General features: G+C 46.2%; 1 long non-coding RNA gene across 1 annotated transcript in view; it reads right to left on the bottom strand.

Annotated features, from left to right (window-relative positions):
• Positions 1–563: 563 nt before the first annotated feature.
• The window catches only part of LOC134927844 (uncharacterized), a 64,159-nt gene continuing 47,572 nt past the window's right edge, over positions 564–17,150 (bottom strand). The window contains exon 3 of the long non-coding RNA XR_010177750.1: positions 564–1,341. This is a non-coding gene — a long non-coding RNA (uncharacterized LOC134927844). The remainder of the gene's footprint in view (positions 1,342–17,150) is intronic.

Here is a 17,150-nt window from a genome sequence, read left to right as displayed (position 1 = left end):
ACTGTTCTCTCCTCTGCTGCCATCTTGGGTGCTATATTTTCCCTAAGGCACAGAAGCAGCACCTTCAGGATATTTTAAAGGCACAGGTGTTTTTTGAGTACGATAGCCTGCCACCAAAATAAATCAAGCCTATAAGAAGCTCACTCTGGGCACCAAGTAAGCGGCCATCAGTATACAGACAATGGCTTCCCAGCCGTCAGTATGCCGGCAGCGAGGCAAGCACAATGAGTCCCCTTGTGGGCTCGGTGGCCTACTGCGCTTGCCACAGGATCTATTCCCACTCTATGGGTATCGTGGACAACCACGAGTGGGCATAGACCCTGTTAGCTGGGATTCTGGCTGTCGGCATTGTCAGTGGTCAGGATCCTGGCATCTATATCCCGACCGCTGGCAAGTTCGCTGCATCCCGAGGTTACAATTACCTCTTTTTCTAAATATTGTTCTACATTTCACATGCTTGAGAAGACTGCTTAAACAGATATTTGAATATGTATATAATAATTAAAATATTTATGCATAATGGTTTACATGATATTGTAACTAAACATTATTTATGATTTATAGTATTACATACATTTCAGAATAAATTTGGCTTTAATCAATATGTCCTTTGGCGCATATCATTGCTTCACATAATTTGGGAATTTGAGACATCAACTTCTCTAAAGTTTCATAAGTTACACATTTCCAGGCCCCGTAAGTTTGTTTGTATTTGTTGGTGCCATTACACAAACTTTTCTGTTCAATTCATCCCAGAGTTTCTCAATGGGATTGAGATCAAGTGACTTGAGGAGGCCGTGTCATAATTTGTAGAACTTTCTGCCTTTCATTACTTTTCAAATTGATACCCAGTTTACATGTGTGCTTAGGGTTATTATCCTGTTGCATGATGAACCCCTTTCCAATATTTTGAATTCCACTTGGTACAGTGTGGTGTACTACAATACTATAGTATAATTTCTTAGCCATAGTTGATGTGATTTAAACTAAATCTCCAACCTTTCCTCCACAAATACAACCCCAAATGTTTTAACTGTATCAACTGGAGTTTGCCTAATTTCATTGAGTTCTTCTTTGATTGAAGTTGCTGTGGGAGTCTTTGGTTTTGATTACTCATTACAATAATGTAGTTATTTTCCCTAACATTTTTTAGTCACGTTTGTACCTGTTTCTTTGTATCGAGCTAATGTATACACTAGACCGCATTTTTACTTTGTTTTTTGCAATCTGTCGATGAGTATAGCCTTGTTCAAAAAGAGTTTGAATGTTGCCATGCAATTCAAGTGAATATTTGTCTTTTCTTCATTTTGAAAAACATATACTCATTATTGATGATTAACACTGTAAGAAAGGAAGTTAAAAAGTAATATAAAATATTACATTACATTTTTTCTATATAAAAACTATTATGAATTTTTTTTAATCACCATACATACCAGATTTATTAATGACCAGCTCTAAATTACGTACTTATCAATAAACTCTTGGGACTGCAATAAAAATGAAATACGCTTGTGTTTATATATAAGATGGTAAATTTAGTATAGTACACTTGAAGTAAAGTCCTAAGTCTTATTTGTGATCATGATAATGATTTTAGGGAGCAATTCAAGCTGTTATTTTCTTAAGATATAGAGATGGGTCATCCGTTATCTTGGATGGCCGAGGCGTTAGTCGCGATTGGGCATATTCAGCGTGCCTATGTAAGCAGGCGCGCCTAGTCGAAGGGAGGCGCACAGAGCGTTTGGCGTTACCTTTGAGTGTAATACCTAAGATCATCCACCAGATGTCACTTTTTAAAATCACCAATGCGCATGTGTGTGGTCTCCATTAAAATACAATACTGAACTACAGCGTAAGAACTGCTTAACTGGTGCGCCTCATTACGCTACATTATGCTAAGGTATGTCATACAGTATATAACAGTATATACAGTACAGACGCAAATAGTACAGCATATACAGATGCAAACGAACGTGTTACAGGTACAGTATGGTCTATTGATGTTAGGGATATGTGAGCATCCAAATCCCGTAGTATTAAGTATAATGGGGAGAGATAAAACCTCATCCCAAAGTTCCTGAATGCCAAATCACTGTGTGAATAGTTTATACAGATGCAAATGAACGTGTTAAAACAATTGTGTATGCAGACGCAACAAATGTGTGAAAGGAATAATGTAGCTCATTGACTTTAAAGTATGTACAGTGCACTAAATGAGCGTCCGAGTCCCCTAATGGCATAAACGAACACCAATGGGAAGGAAACGCTGCTTGCATTACTTTTACACATGAACTTGTGTATCTTCCATGCAGCTGTGTGAGCTAGCGGTGAAGGCTCCCGCCTCCCACGCTGGTAGTCCCGGGTTCGATTCCCAAAGTGCCAATCTATATTTTTTTTCCCCTTTATTATTTTTTTTATTTCTGTGTAATCCATTGTAAAACATTCAATGGAAGGGTGCACACAGGTTTCACATAAATCATGCAGGAGCGATTCATTCCGCAATATGAAATACACAGCAGTAATGAGCACTGGTAGAGATACAGTACCAGTAAATATAAATTAGTGTATTCTGACGCAACAAACTGTTCGAACAATACAGTACTGTAGATCGTCAGCATTAGAGAATCTGTTTTGTACGTTATACAACTCTGTAATTTACTAAGAATTTGTATTCTCAATCACTGTCGACAATAGCCAAACACTGCCGGGAAAGCATAAAATTCGTAAAAAAAAGGAGCTTTCAAACAGACCTGCTTCTTGCTGGCGTGTTCAGATAGTCAGGCATGGATCAGTGAGATCTGTGCATGCTTCTCTGTGGAAAAGGGGCAGAAATAGTTAAAACTGTCCAAAAAAAATATGCATGGGGTCCCCCCTCCTAAGCATAACCAGCCTCGGGCTCCTTGAGCCGGTCCCGGTAGTTTAAATACCGGGGGGAAATTGACTGGGGTCCCCCTGTTTTTAGACAACCAGCACCAGGCTCTTGGGCCGGCCCTGGTTCCAAAAATACAGGGGACAAAAGACGTAGGGGTCCCCGGTATTTTTAAAACCAGCACCGGGCTCCACTAGCCGAGAAGGTAATGCCACAGCCGGGGAACAGATTTATGTAGGTCCCTGCGACCGTGGCATTAACCCCCAACTAGTCACCCCTGGTCGGGGTACCCTGGGGGAGTGGGGATGGGGAACCCTTAAATCAAGGGTCGCCCCTCCAGGCACCCAAGGGCTAGAGGTGAAGCCCAAGGCTGTTCCCCCCCCATCCCAGGGTGGTGGATGGGGGGCTGATAACCTTTTTTTGTGTAAAAAAAGAATATTGTCTTTTGTTTTAGAACTACAAGTCCCAGCAAAGCCTCCCTCGCTTGCTGGTACTTGGAGAACCACAAGTACCAGCATACGGGGAAATAACGGGCCCGCTGGTACCTGTAGTTATACAAAAGAAATACCCACATACAAACAAGACACACACACCTTGACAGTACAATTTTATTAAACCACACTTACACACTCATACATGCTTACCTACATTCCGCGCCGCCCAATCACGTCCCCTTCTCCATGTAGAATCCAAACGTTTACCTGTAAATCCAAAATTCCAATATACTCACCTATTGTCCAGTGATGATCGGTCCTCTTCTTTCCTGAAGTAATCCACGGCCTTGTCTAAAATAAAAAAACAAAAGTCCAATCCACGACACTAAAGGAGGGCCGGGAACCCCCGTGACTCCGGTCACTGGAGATCCCAGCAGCCAATCAGGGAGCGCACGTCATGGCGCTCTCCTGCTTGGCTGTGCACTACTAGCCTGTCAATCAGGAGTAGCGCAGCGGCTAGAATGGAGCTTAGCACAGCTCCATTCTAGCCTATGATGGGAAATTTGCGGTCTGTGACTAACCGTGGGGTTAATTGGGGTCACTCTTGTGGGTGACCCCAATTAACTTTGTGGTTAGTGCCAAATCACCATCCCTATTACCTCTGTACAGTATGTTCTATTAGAGTACTAAAAAGCACAAACAACTTGTAACGTACAGCGGCAAGTGTAATATTTCTAAGTATAATGGAGAGAGATAAAAGCTCCTCTCTAAGTTCCTGGATGCCAAATCACCATCCTTAGTATCTCTGTACAGTATGTTCTATTTGAGTACTAAATAGCACAAACAGCTTGTAATGTTCCTGGATGCCAAATTAACGTCCTTAGTATCTCTGTACAGTATGTTCTATTAGAGTACTAAATAGCACGAACAGCTTGTATCATACAGCGGCAAGTGTAGTATTTCTGAGTATAATGGAGAGAGATAAACGCTCCTCCCTAAGTTCCTGGATGCTAAATCACTGTCCTTAGTATCTCTGTACAGTATGTTCTATTACAGTACTAACTAGCACGAACAGCTTGTAATGTACAGCGGCAAGTGTAATATTTCTAAGTATAATGGAGAGAGATTAAAGCTCCTCCCTAAGAACCTGGATCCCAAATCACCATATTTAGTATCTCTGTACAGTATGTTCTATTTGAGTACTAAATAGCACGAACAGCTTGTAACGAACAGCAGCAAGTGTAATATTTCTAAGCATAATGGAGATAAAAGCTCCTCCCCAAGTTCCTGGATGCCAAATCACCATCCTTAGTATCTCTGTACAGTATGTTCTATTTGAGTACTAAATAGCATGAACAGCTTGTAACGTTCCTGGATGCCAAATCACCATCCTTAGTATCTCTGTACAGGATGTTCTATTTGAGTACTAAATAGCATGAACAGCTTGTAACGTTCCTGGATGCCAAATCACCATCCTTAGTATCTCTGTACAGGATGTTCTATTAGAGTACTAAATAGCACAAACAGCTTGTAACGTACAGCGGCAAGTGTAATCTTTCTAAGTATAATGGACAGAGATAAAAGTGCCTCCCTAAATTCCTGGATGCCAAATTACCATGCTTAGAAATTCTGTACAGTATTTTCTATCTAGCCAGAAACCCTGCATCCTGTGCAAGCTGGCGTGGATCGGACTTTTGTTTTTTTAATTTTAGACAAGGCCGTGGATTACTTCAGGAAAGAAGAACTATCATCACTGGATAATAGGTGAGTATATTGGAATTTTGGATTTACAGGTAAACGTTTGGATTCTACATGGAGAAGGGGACGTGATTGGGCGGCGTGGGATGTAGGTAAGTATGTATGAGTGTGTGTGTTTTAATAAAATTGTACTGTCACGTGTGTGTCTTGTTCTTATTTAGGTAGTTCTTTTGTTGTATAACTACAGGTACCAGCGGGCCCGTTATTTCCCTGCATGCTGGTACTTGTGGTTCTCCAAGTACCAGCAAGCGAGGGAGGCTTGCTGGGACTTTTTAGTTCTAAAACAAAAGACAATTTTTTTTAAACACAAAAAGGCTATCAGCCCCCATCCACCGCCCAGGGATGGGGGGGACAGCCTCGGGCTTCACCGCTGGTCCTTGGGTGCTTGGAGGGGGGTACCCCTTGATTTAAGGAGTCCCCACACCCCCAGGGTACCCCGACCAGGGGTGACTAGTTTGGAGGGGGTAATGTCACGGCCACAGGGACCAACATAAATGTGTCCCTCGGCTGTGGCATTATCTTCTCAACTAGTGGAGCCCGGTGCTGGTTTTAAAAATGCGGGGTACCCCTACGTCTTTTGTCCCCCATAGTTTTGAAACCTGGGCCGGCCCAAGAGCCCGGTGCTGGTTGTCTAAATACAGGGGGACCCCAGTCAATTTTCCCCCGGTACTTAAACTACCAGGATCGGCTAAAGGAGTCCAAGGCTGGTTATGCTTAGTAGGGTGGACCCCATGTAAATTATTTTTGACATTTTTAACTATTTCTGACCCTTTTCCACAGAGAAGCATGCACGGATCTCACTGATTCGTGCATGCATAAGCAGGTCTATTTGAAAGCTCTTTTTTTTTTTTTTTTACAAATTCCATGCTTTCCCGGCAGTGTTTGGCTATTGTTGACAGTGATTGAGAATACAAATTCTTAGTAAATTACCAAGTTGTATAAAGTACAACACAGATTCTCTAATGCCAACGATCTACAGTACTGTGTTGCTCGAACAGTTATATTTGAAAGTGATTAGGGAGTTGTTAATAAACTCTATGTCTGTAAGTTCACTACGTATGTGCTACACATTGATAAGGCCCTATTTAGAGGAAAAGACTACCTTATACCCCACGAAGCAAAGACCCGGTCACGTGATCGGGGGGAAACCCGGAAACCAACTACGCTGCCTAGCAACAGACGGAAGACCAGGAGAAGAAGCCGGTGGCGGTGTGCGGCGGGGAAACAGGAGAAAACAGAAGGTGAGTCTCCGTATGCGGCGGGTGTCACTCGTGAAGCTGCTCCGTAGAGCGCTGACCGAGTGTCCCCCTCACCCTAGGCAGGTCAGCCTCTCGAACCCTCTAGCTTCCAGGCGTGTCTGTACCAGGACACACCATGAGAAGCTGAGACTAGAGAGAAAGACCAGTCCGGAGCAACCTACTTTATCCCTGCTTAACCCTAAACACTCCTACCGTGAAAACATCAAAAGACTGTGTTTATGTTTGCAATACACCTCGGATTTTAACACTGAATTTGGACTTTTGCCACAAACAAAAAGACTATCAGCAGCTGTGCGGGACGCCGCAAGCTGCAGCACATACGTAGTGAACTTACAGACATAGAGTTTATTAACAACTCCCTAATCACTTTCTTTATCCCTATCGCAATAAAACTTGTCATTTACGAGATATATGTGAACAGTTTGTTTGGGAAACATCATGATTTATCTGTGAGACTATATACCATACAAGAGCTATCACCTTATTAAATATAATTGGTTATAATTAACCTAAGGGTACTCACAGACAACACTTATTTTACTTAGGCAAGCAAAACTAGTAGCTAGGACTGAGCGCTACACTACAATTCAAATATTTCTGCAATCTGTAGTCTGGTCGCCTACAAGTGTTAGCAGCTCGTCCACACATTAGGATCTCAGTGCGCAGATAACCCAACAACAATGCTCGAACAGTTAGTTGCGTCAGAATACACTAATTTATATTTACTGGTACTGTATGTCTACGGGTGCTCATTTTCGCTGTGTATTTTATATAGCGGAATGAGTTGCTCCTGCAGATTTACTCTGATTTATGTGAAACCTGTGTGCACCCTTCCATTGAATGTATTACAAAGAAAAAACAACAATGAATAAAGTGAATGTCGGGGGGGAGGAAATACAGATTGGCACTTTGGGAATCGAACCCGGGACTCTCAGTGTGGGAGGCGGGAGCCTTCACCGCTTGCTCACCCACGTCGCTGCATTGAAGTTACACAAATTTATGTTTAAAAGTAATGCAAGCAGCGATTCCTTGCGATTGGTGTTTGTTTATGCTGTTAGGGAACTCGGACGCTCATATTGCAAAACACGGTATTTAGTGCACTGTACATACTTTAAAGTCAATGAGTTACATTATTCCTTTCACACATTAGTTGTGTCTGCATACACAAGTGTTTTAACATGTTTGTTTGCGTCTGAATAAACTTTTTTTTTACTCTCTCCGTCTGACCATTGGTCACGATCTGTGTGTACACTATGCAGTACAGGACTGTACATTAACATTCCAGTCGTCACTGACCATTTGCCAGAGCTTGTACTGTAGATCAATCCACCGCTATTCAAACTAAATTACTGGATTAGTGGAGCATTAGCCACCCAGTGGTGGAGCTGTGTATTGCATGATCGTGCCTCAATGTGCCTGTCCATGACTAAACTCAGCAACCTAAGCTATCGCCTAGGCATGACTAAATCTCTGTCTAGGCGCAGAAACAGCCAAGATAACAGAGCAACCATCTGTAGTAAACCTATAAGCTTTGGCCAAAGACTTTTGCACGCTAGTGTAGGTCCATATATAGCTTGACACTGACACACTATTCCTAATTTTGCCTCTGTAAACTATCACAATTGATTTGAAATTAAATTATGGAGATGAATTTAATGCAGACTTTCAACTTTAATTCAAAGGGGAAATTCAATTGGGCACAAAGTTTATCGATGTAAAAAAAAACTGAGTACCTTGGTACAAATTCAGCATGAGGTGTTGTGCAAAAAAACGCACAACTACAACCTTTACACTAACATGCTGGGGGATGTCCAGCACAGGGCAAGTCCGCCCCGCATGCTGGGTCCTGCCCTCCCGCTAAAATGCGAGCGATGCTAGGGTAGCCCCCTGCCTAAGTGGCAGAAAAAGGACTGCCATCTTTTGGGTCGAAGTGGCTGCGTGTGACGCCGGCATTGTTCGGACTGCACCCCAAATGGTGCGTAGATGTCCGCAAAACATGGCGCAAACGCTCCGTTGCCACCCCTGACAGGACTTAGACTGCGAATGCATGTGACAGCAGTTTAAGGTCTCGCACATGCGCAGAAGTGCTCGAATTGCCAAATAGCGATTTTAGCACTTCAGCGTTCAATGCTGAATTAGGCCCCTCGTGCCCAATTTTGGATTATTCGCAGTATCCAATGGAAAAATATTGGTTGCAGTGTTTTTAGCGCTGAAAACCCTGTGGCGCGTAAATAAAAAAGAAGCAGATGTCCTTAAAATTACCACAGTCAAAATTACAGTCAATGAGGATTTTATATAGACTGAAGAGGTCACAAAAAGTGCCCACACATCAAAATGACAGCATAGCATAGGAATAAGATCTTTACATATACAAGCCGAAAGTGGCATTAATAAATGCCAGTAATTTGTTACAAAATGTGTCCATTTTCCTACACTTACAACAACTGAGGGACTGAGTGGTAAAGAGTCACATGCCATAACTACATGGATTTTGAATTTTTGCTGCCATCAAGTACTTTTTAACATCTAGAGCAGTGATTTTCAACCGAACAATATTTTAAAATTGCCAAGGCACACCATAAGTTCCCCACAGAAAAAAAACAAAGCAAAACACACACATTGGCCCTCACAGTAAAATAAAAACCACACATACATTGGCCTACACAGAAAAAACAATCATATTGCTCCCCGCATAAATCATGTTGCTCAATACATAAATCATGTTGCTCACACATAAATCAATCACATTTCTCCCCACATAAATCCTATTGCTCCCCACATGAATTATTCACATTGTTCCCCCCATAAATCCTTATTCTCCCCACATAAATCCTATTGTTCCCCACAGGAGAACTAAAATAACAAATATTAGCCTCTACCGGTCAGCTGTCCTCCTCCCTGACCATCAGTGGCGGGGGTTGTTCATAGTGGAGTTCTGCGAATACTGAGCAGTGGGCGGTCGGGCAGGTGTGGATGTGGGTGAACAAGCAAAGTTGTGTATGCAGGCAGGAACTGGAAGATGTGTATGCAGGCGGGTGGGCTGGCTGGGTGGTGAGATGTGGTGGCCGTGACCTATGATTTCACACCTCCACATCTTCAAGGCACGGACGGAGCACGACTAATCCGCTAAGAAGAGCCTGGGCCAACAGTTCACTCTGAAGGTGCAGGAAGCTGCTCTGGCTCCGCAGCACACCTTGCAACTGGTCACGGCACACTGGTTGAAAAAGCCTGATCTAGAGTCTACTCCACTAACTTCTAACATAGTGGCATGGGCCTATTTCTCACGAGCAACAAAGTACATATGCCTGGTATTATATGTATATATTATACACTGCTCAAAAAAATAAAGGGAACAGTTAAACAACACATCCTAGATCTGAATGAATTAAATATTCTTATTAAATACTTTGTTCTTTACATAGTTGAATGTGCTGACAACAAAATCACACAAAAATTATCAATGGAAATCAAATTTATTAACCCATGGAGGTCTGGATTTGGAGTCACACTCAAAAATAAGATTTTAAACCTACCGGTAAATCTTTTTCTCCTAGTCCGTAGAGAATGCTGGGGACTCCGTAAGGACCATGGGGTATAGACGGGCTCCGCAGGAGACATGGGCACTATAAAGAACTTTAGAATGGGTGTGCACTGGCTCCTCCCTCTATGCCCCTCCTCCAGACCTCAGTTAGAGAAACTGTGCCCAGAGGAGACGGACAGTACGAGGAAAGGATTTTTGTTAATCCAAGGGCAAGATTCATACCAAAATACTGTTTTGTACGTATACATAACCGCCCCACACCAACCGTGTGTGGACAGGTGTATATACCCTTAGGCGCTGGTATCTACCAGAAAGATGGAGATCAAATAATAGTGCGGACTGCTGCTCCTAATTATAAGGATAATTGCAATCCTTATATAGGACAAAGAAAAACACATCCATAAACCAATGTCGCTATGTCGGGTATAGCGACATTGGTTTATGGATGTGAACTACAACTCCCAGAGGTCATTGCGCAGCTGCTATTAGAGCGGGGAAGTTTCAGCAGTTCAACATATGTGCATGGGAAGTCAGCAATGCTTACTGTCCGTGTAAGTTTCTGATGAACATCTACTGGGACTGAAGTTTATATTTGGGCCCACAGCTTTATATGCCCTGGATTTAGTTGATCAGCGTTCAGTAACACGTGACCAGTCCCAGCAGAAGAAGCACATTCCAGGGAGTTTGGTCATTCGAACTGAGAAAGCCGCTGAGTGTGTGTAGAAGGCGGAGAAACGCGTTTTCGAAGTGACCGTTACCAGGGACGTTCACCTCCCATTTACTGACACGAACATCGTCTTGTGATTTGATCATTAATCAGTGCACTTGCAATTACGGCTAACCACGAGCAGAGGGAGCCGGAGCACTGTGGACAAGTCCCCATGACATTTTCTCCAGATATTCTGCAATAAACGGATGAGCACCAGCAGAGGGAGCCTTGAAATCGGGATTGTCTTAGTATAATATATTTTGGAGGTGACGCAAATGCTACTAGTGGATGGTAATTACCCATTTTAATTTATTATATGTGTGCACACATGTTCAATTGGAACACCAAGGAACTAAGGACTTCTGAACACATTGAGTGTTTGAAAAGCTACTAATAGCCTGTTCATCATTAAATGAGTGGACACTGTGAAATACAGCAATATCAAAGTCCAAGCCTCAGAAACATAGTAAAGTATAGCCATTTATTAGTTTTATGTGGATCGTTTGTATTATGACATCTAACATGCATATTATGAGTTGATTGAATGCCATCTATGCTGCAGCATTATGGATTAATAAATTATATTCATTTTTAATTGTTAATATTTTTAATTGTATTCTTTAATTAGTGCGGACAGCGCTCCTGATTTTCTACAGGGGGTTATATCCCTGTAGTGAGTGTGTTTTTCAAGATTCATACCAGCCCACACCATCCACACCGTATAACCTGGAATATACGCAACCAGTTAACAGTATGAACAAAACAGTATCAGCCAACGACTGATCTTAACTGTAACATAACCCTTATGTAAGCAATCTCCTATATATTAGCCCTGTGACTCTGTGGCTGCATTTCTAACGCTGGGTGGAGTCACAGACCTGGGCGGACTTCGCAGCTCCTGCCCTGTCCCAGTGTCAGCACACCACACACCAATAGCAGAAGGGAGCACCAGCCAGAGATTCCACCCACCATTGCCTGCCACAACCCAGCAGCGCACTGACGCCCCACACTACCAGGTAGGCATGGCCACCTAGCCAGGCGCACCCCACACCACCCTTCCCCTGCAAACACCCACCTTCGCCACCACGTCGGGACACACACCCGCAACCAAGGCCGCCGCTAACCCCCCTACCATCTTTAAGATTGCAGACGCGGCCACACACTCACAACCAAACGCCCTCCACACCCCGGCCGCACACACCGCTCCCCCCTCCCCACTACCGCTGCACACACTGGCCGGCGGTGCGGGGGAGCAGAGGCCGCTGTGGATGTATGACCCGGGGATCGGGGCCGGTGGTGGGGAGAGCAGAAGCCGCTGCGGCTGTGTGCCGCGGGGATTGGAGCCGGCGGTGCGGGGGAGCAGAGGCCGCTGCGGCTATGTGCCGCGGGGATCGGAGCCGGTGGTGCGGGGGAGCAGAGGCCGCTGCGGCTGTGTGCCGCGGGGATCGGAGCCGGCGGTGCGGGGGAGCAGAGGCCGCTGCGGATGTGTGCCGCGGGGATCGGAGCCGGCGGGGGGGGGGAGCAGAGGCCGCTGCGGATGTATGACCCGGGGATCGGGGCCGGTGGTGGGGAGAGCAGAGGCCGCTGCAGCTGTGTGCCGCGGGGATCGGAGCCGGCGGTGCGGGGGAGCAGAGGCCGCTGCGGCTGTGTGCCGCGGGGATCGGAGCCGGCAGTGGGAGGAGCAGAGCATCCAGCCACCGATGCCACAGACGGGACACACTGCCCGGGAGCCCACTGACACCCGCACCCCTCCCTCCGCACCAGCCTGTCCCCACATGCAGCCACTGACACGCTGCCCGGGACCCGCCGTCCGCAACACGGGGTAACAGTAACACAGGCCATAGCTGTACATGCGGCATCACCCTGACAGCACGCTGCACCTGACTCTGTACCAGCGTTATCTCTCTCCCCGCTGCTGCCTCCGACCCCACGAATCTGTCTGTTTCCAAACGTCCAGCAGGGTCGTCGGGTCCGAGCCAGCAGCAGCGACAGAGATAGCGCTGGTACAGAGTCAGGTGCAGCGTGCTGTCAGGGTGATGCCGCATGTACAGCTATGGCCTGTGTTACTGTTACCCCGTGTTGTGCAAACAGCGCCCCCACTCACCCACTTGCGTATGACGTGCCCCCCATATCACCCATCCTACCACTTGCACCAAGCCCCACTCGCACCCTGTCCATCACAAGGGGGGAAACAAGTAGCAGCCTCATGGTCCCACACATACCAACACCTATCACCACATACACTGCAACCACTTCTACCTTATACACACACACACACACTTCTAACAATGCGCACGCACCCTCCACTTCACTTTCCCCTCCCCCCTACACACACACTCTCACCCTCCACAATCCTACCAACACACACGCACCCTCCACTTCACTTTCCCCTCCCCCCCTACACACACTCTCACCCTCCACAATCCTACCGACACGCACGTACCCTCCACTTCACTTTCCCCTCCCCCCTACACACGCCCACACCCTCCACTTTCCCCTCCCCCCCTACACATGCACACAGTCATCCTCCACACTCCTAACAACACGGCCGCACCCTCCACTCCTCCCCCCACGCACACACTCACCCTCCATACTCCTAACAACACGCACGCACCCTCCACTGCCCTTTCCCCTCCCTTCCCCCCCTCCCACAAAAAACCCTCCACCATCCAACCACCCATCCTATGTGGACCTCCTCCACCCATGCCAACTTTAAACCCTCTCACCCATCCCCCTGCCACCCAACTCCATCCCACACTACACCTCCTATCACCACCCCCATCCCTACGCAAAAACATATACAGGCAGTGACCCCTCTCCACGCACTTGCCCAAGGACCATAAATCATTACCCACAGCATTTCATAAAACCACACACCAAACTACGTACCCTTCACAAAAAACACTCCACCACACACATTCCCTTCAACACCCTCCACAATCCAGCCACACACCACCCTAACCCTATCGCACACCCACCCTCTGCACCCAAATAATTCAGTCAAACCATTAAAACACCAGCTACCCCACAAGACTACCCCCATAGCCTAAAGCCACTAATACGCCAATTCTAACTCCAACATCTGCTAACATAACACACCTCTACCCCCAACAAACACCCTACCACATCCACTTCACCTTGCCACACACATAAACAATCCACCCACCGCTACCACAAAAACACAATAGACGCACCCTCCAAACACACCCCAGATCCCACAACAACAGTTCAGCATACTCCCTAAACCCCCACCCACCAACAACTTTGCAAACAGTAACCCTCACAGCTATGAACACAACCCTCCCACACCTACGACAACACACAACAAACCCTGCCACTACAATTACACCACAACGCCTCACAAACACATCTATCTACCACCCAATCACAATATCAAACAACCACCTTTCAGAAAAACCTCGCACCTTGCACCTCAACACACACTTCCACATCCCCCTAACCTACTCACCACCCACCCTCCCATGCACACACCACACGACCTTACACAAATCTCCCTATGCAGACATCCCTTAGCCATGGCACCTTCGCCCACCGTACCCCTTATCCCCACGCCTATAACTCCACCAAGTGCAACCTCCCCAATCCCCCTGCCACATACACCCACAACTCCAACAAGCCCAACACCTCCTACCCCCTCCACCATCCCTCAGCCCACAGGGGCGTAGCCCCTTACAACGGTGTGAAGAGCGCCCATAGGGCGCGATGAATCACCTAGTAAGTATGTACAAGTCATGCAGAAATATGTCCGCACTGGGACGGGCGCCCAGCATCCTCTACGGACTAGGAGAAAAAGATTTACCGGTAGGTTTAAAATCTTATTTTCTCTTACGTCCTAGAGGATGCTGGGGACTCCGTAAGGACCATGGGGATTATACCACAGCTCCAAACCGGGCGGGAGAGTGCGGATGACTCTGCAGCACCGATTGAGCAAACATGAGGTCCTCCTCAGCCAGGGTATCAAACTTGTAGAATTTTGCAAAAGTGTTTGAACCCGACCAAGTAGCTGCTCAACAAAGCTGTAAGGCCGAGACGTCTCGTGCAGCCGCCCAAGAAGAGCCCACCTTCCTAGTGGAATGGGCCTTTACTGAATTTGGTAACGGCAATCCAGCCGTAGAATGAGCCTGCTGAATCGTGTTACAGATCCAGCGAGCAATAGTCTGCTTAGAAGCAGGAGTGCCAACCTTGTTGGCTGCATACAGGACAAACAGTGCCTCTGTTTTCATAACCCGAGCCGTCCTGGCTACGTAAATTTTTAAGGCCCTGACTACATCAAGGGATTTGGAATCCTCAAAGTCTCCCGTAGCCACAGGCACCACAATAGGTTGGTTCATATGAAATGATGACACCACCTTAGGCAAAAATTGAGGACGAGTCCTCAACTCTGCTCTATCCTCATGGAAAATTAGATAGGGGCTCTTATGAGATAAGGCCGCCAATTCGGACACCCGACCACCTTCCAAGTGAGAAACTTTAATTCAACTGTTTGAAGAGGTTCAAACCAGTGAGATTTTTGGAACTGTAACACCACGTTAAGGTCCCATGGTGCCATTGGGGGCACAAAAGGAGGCTGGATGTGTAGCACTTCCTTTACAAAAGTTTGGACTTCTGGGAGAGAAGCAAATTCCTTCTGGAAGAATATAGATAGGGCCGAAATCTGTACCTTAATTGAGCCTAGCTTTAGGCCCATATCCACTCATGTCTGTAGAAAGTGGAGAAAATGGCCTCAAGTGAAAATCTTCCGTAGGAGCATTCTTGGCTTCACACCAAGATACATACCTCCTCCAGATACGGTGATAATGTTTCGCCATCACTTCCTTCCTAGCCTTTATCAGAGTAGGGATGACTTCTTCCGGAATACCCTTCCCCGCTAGGATTCGGTGTTCAACCGCCATGCCGTCAAACGTAACTGCGGTAAGTCTTGGAACACGCAGGGTCCCTGCTGCAACAGGTCCTCCCTGAGAGGAAGAGGCCACGGATCTCCTGTGAGCATCTCCTGAAGATCTGAATACCAGGCCCTTTGAGGCCAATCTGGAACAATGAGTATTGTCTGGACTCTTTTTTGTCTTATGATTCTCAATATTTTTGAGATGAGAGGAAGAGGAGGGAACACACAGACCGACTGAAACACCCATGGTGTCACCAGGGCGTCCACCGCTACTGCCTGAGGGTCCCTTGACCTGGCACAAAACCTCCGAAGCTTCTTGTTGAGGCGTGATGCCATCATGTCTATTTGAGGAAGTCCCCAAAGACTTGTTATTTCTGCAAAGACTTCTTGATGAAGTCCCCACTCTCCTGGATGGAGATCGTGTCTGCTGAGGAAGTCTGCTTCCCAGTTGTCCACTCCCGGAATGAATACCGCTGACAGATCGCTTACGTGATTTTCTGCCCAGCGCAGAATCCTGGTGGCTTCCGTCATTGCCACTCTTCTCCTTGTCCCACCTTGGCGGTTTACCTGAGCCACGGCTGTGACGTTGTCTGATTGAATCCGAAGCGGTAGGTCGCGAAGAAGATTCTCCGCTTGTCGTAGGCCGTTGTATATGGCCCTTAATTCCAGTATGTTGATGTGTAGACAAGACTCCTGGCTTGACCACAGTCCCTGAAAATTCCTGCCTTGTGCGACTACTCCCCATCCTCGGAGGCTCGCGTCCGTGGTCGCCACCATTTTCCCCCATACTCGAGTGCATTGATGTACTGACACTCTTTTTGGTTTTAACAGGTCTCTGACCATGTTCTGGAGCACCTGGGCTTTTTTCATTGGGAGAAAAACCCTCTTTTGTTCTGTGTCCAGAATCATGCCCTAAGAAAGACAGCCGAGTTGCTGGAACCAACTGTGACTTTGGTAGAGTTAGGATTCAGCCATGTTGCTGCAGCACTCTCAGGGAGAGCGACACGCTTTTCTGCAACTGTTCCTTTGATCTTGCTTTTTATCAGGAGATCGTCCAAGTACGGGATAATTGTGACTCCTTGCCGGCGCAGGAGTACCATCATTTCCGCCATTTCCTTGGTGAAAACCCTCGGGGCCGTGAAAAGCCCAAACGGAAACGTCTGAAATTGGTAATGACAGTCCTGTACAGCGAATCTCAGGTACGCCTGATGAGGATAAATGGGGACATGAAGGTATGCATCCTTTATGTCTAGTGACACCAGGATGCATTCTTTATGTCTAGTGACACCAGAAGTTCCTTGAAGTCAATAAGGTCATTAAAAGGAATCAACATGGGTTTATGAAGGACAGATCCTGTCAAACCAACTTACTTGGCTTTTATGAAACAGTAAGTGCAAACCTAGATCAGGGTAAAGACGTGGATGTAATCTTTTTAGACTTTGCCAAAGCGTTCGATACTGTACCACACATGAGACTTATCTACAAGCTACAAGAATCAGGGCTAGGAAGCACAATATGCACTTGGGTCAAAAACTGGTTAGATAATAGGGAGCAGCGCGTTGTGGTTAATGGATCTTTTTCAACTTGGACTGAAGTGCTAAGTGGTGTGCCGCAAGGCTCAGTATTAGGACCGCTATTGTTCAATATTTTCATTAATGACCTAACAGAAGG

Source organism: Pseudophryne corroboree, chromosome 5 (genome assembly GCF_028390025.1).
Source record: "Pseudophryne corroboree isolate aPseCor3 chromosome 5, aPseCor3.hap2, whole genome shotgun sequence".
NCBI lineage: Eukaryota > Metazoa > Chordata > Amphibia > Anura > Myobatrachidae > Pseudophryne > Pseudophryne corroboree.
The sequence above is the reverse complement of the archived record's forward strand: the minus strand, read 5'-3'. Positions and strand labels throughout refer to the sequence as shown.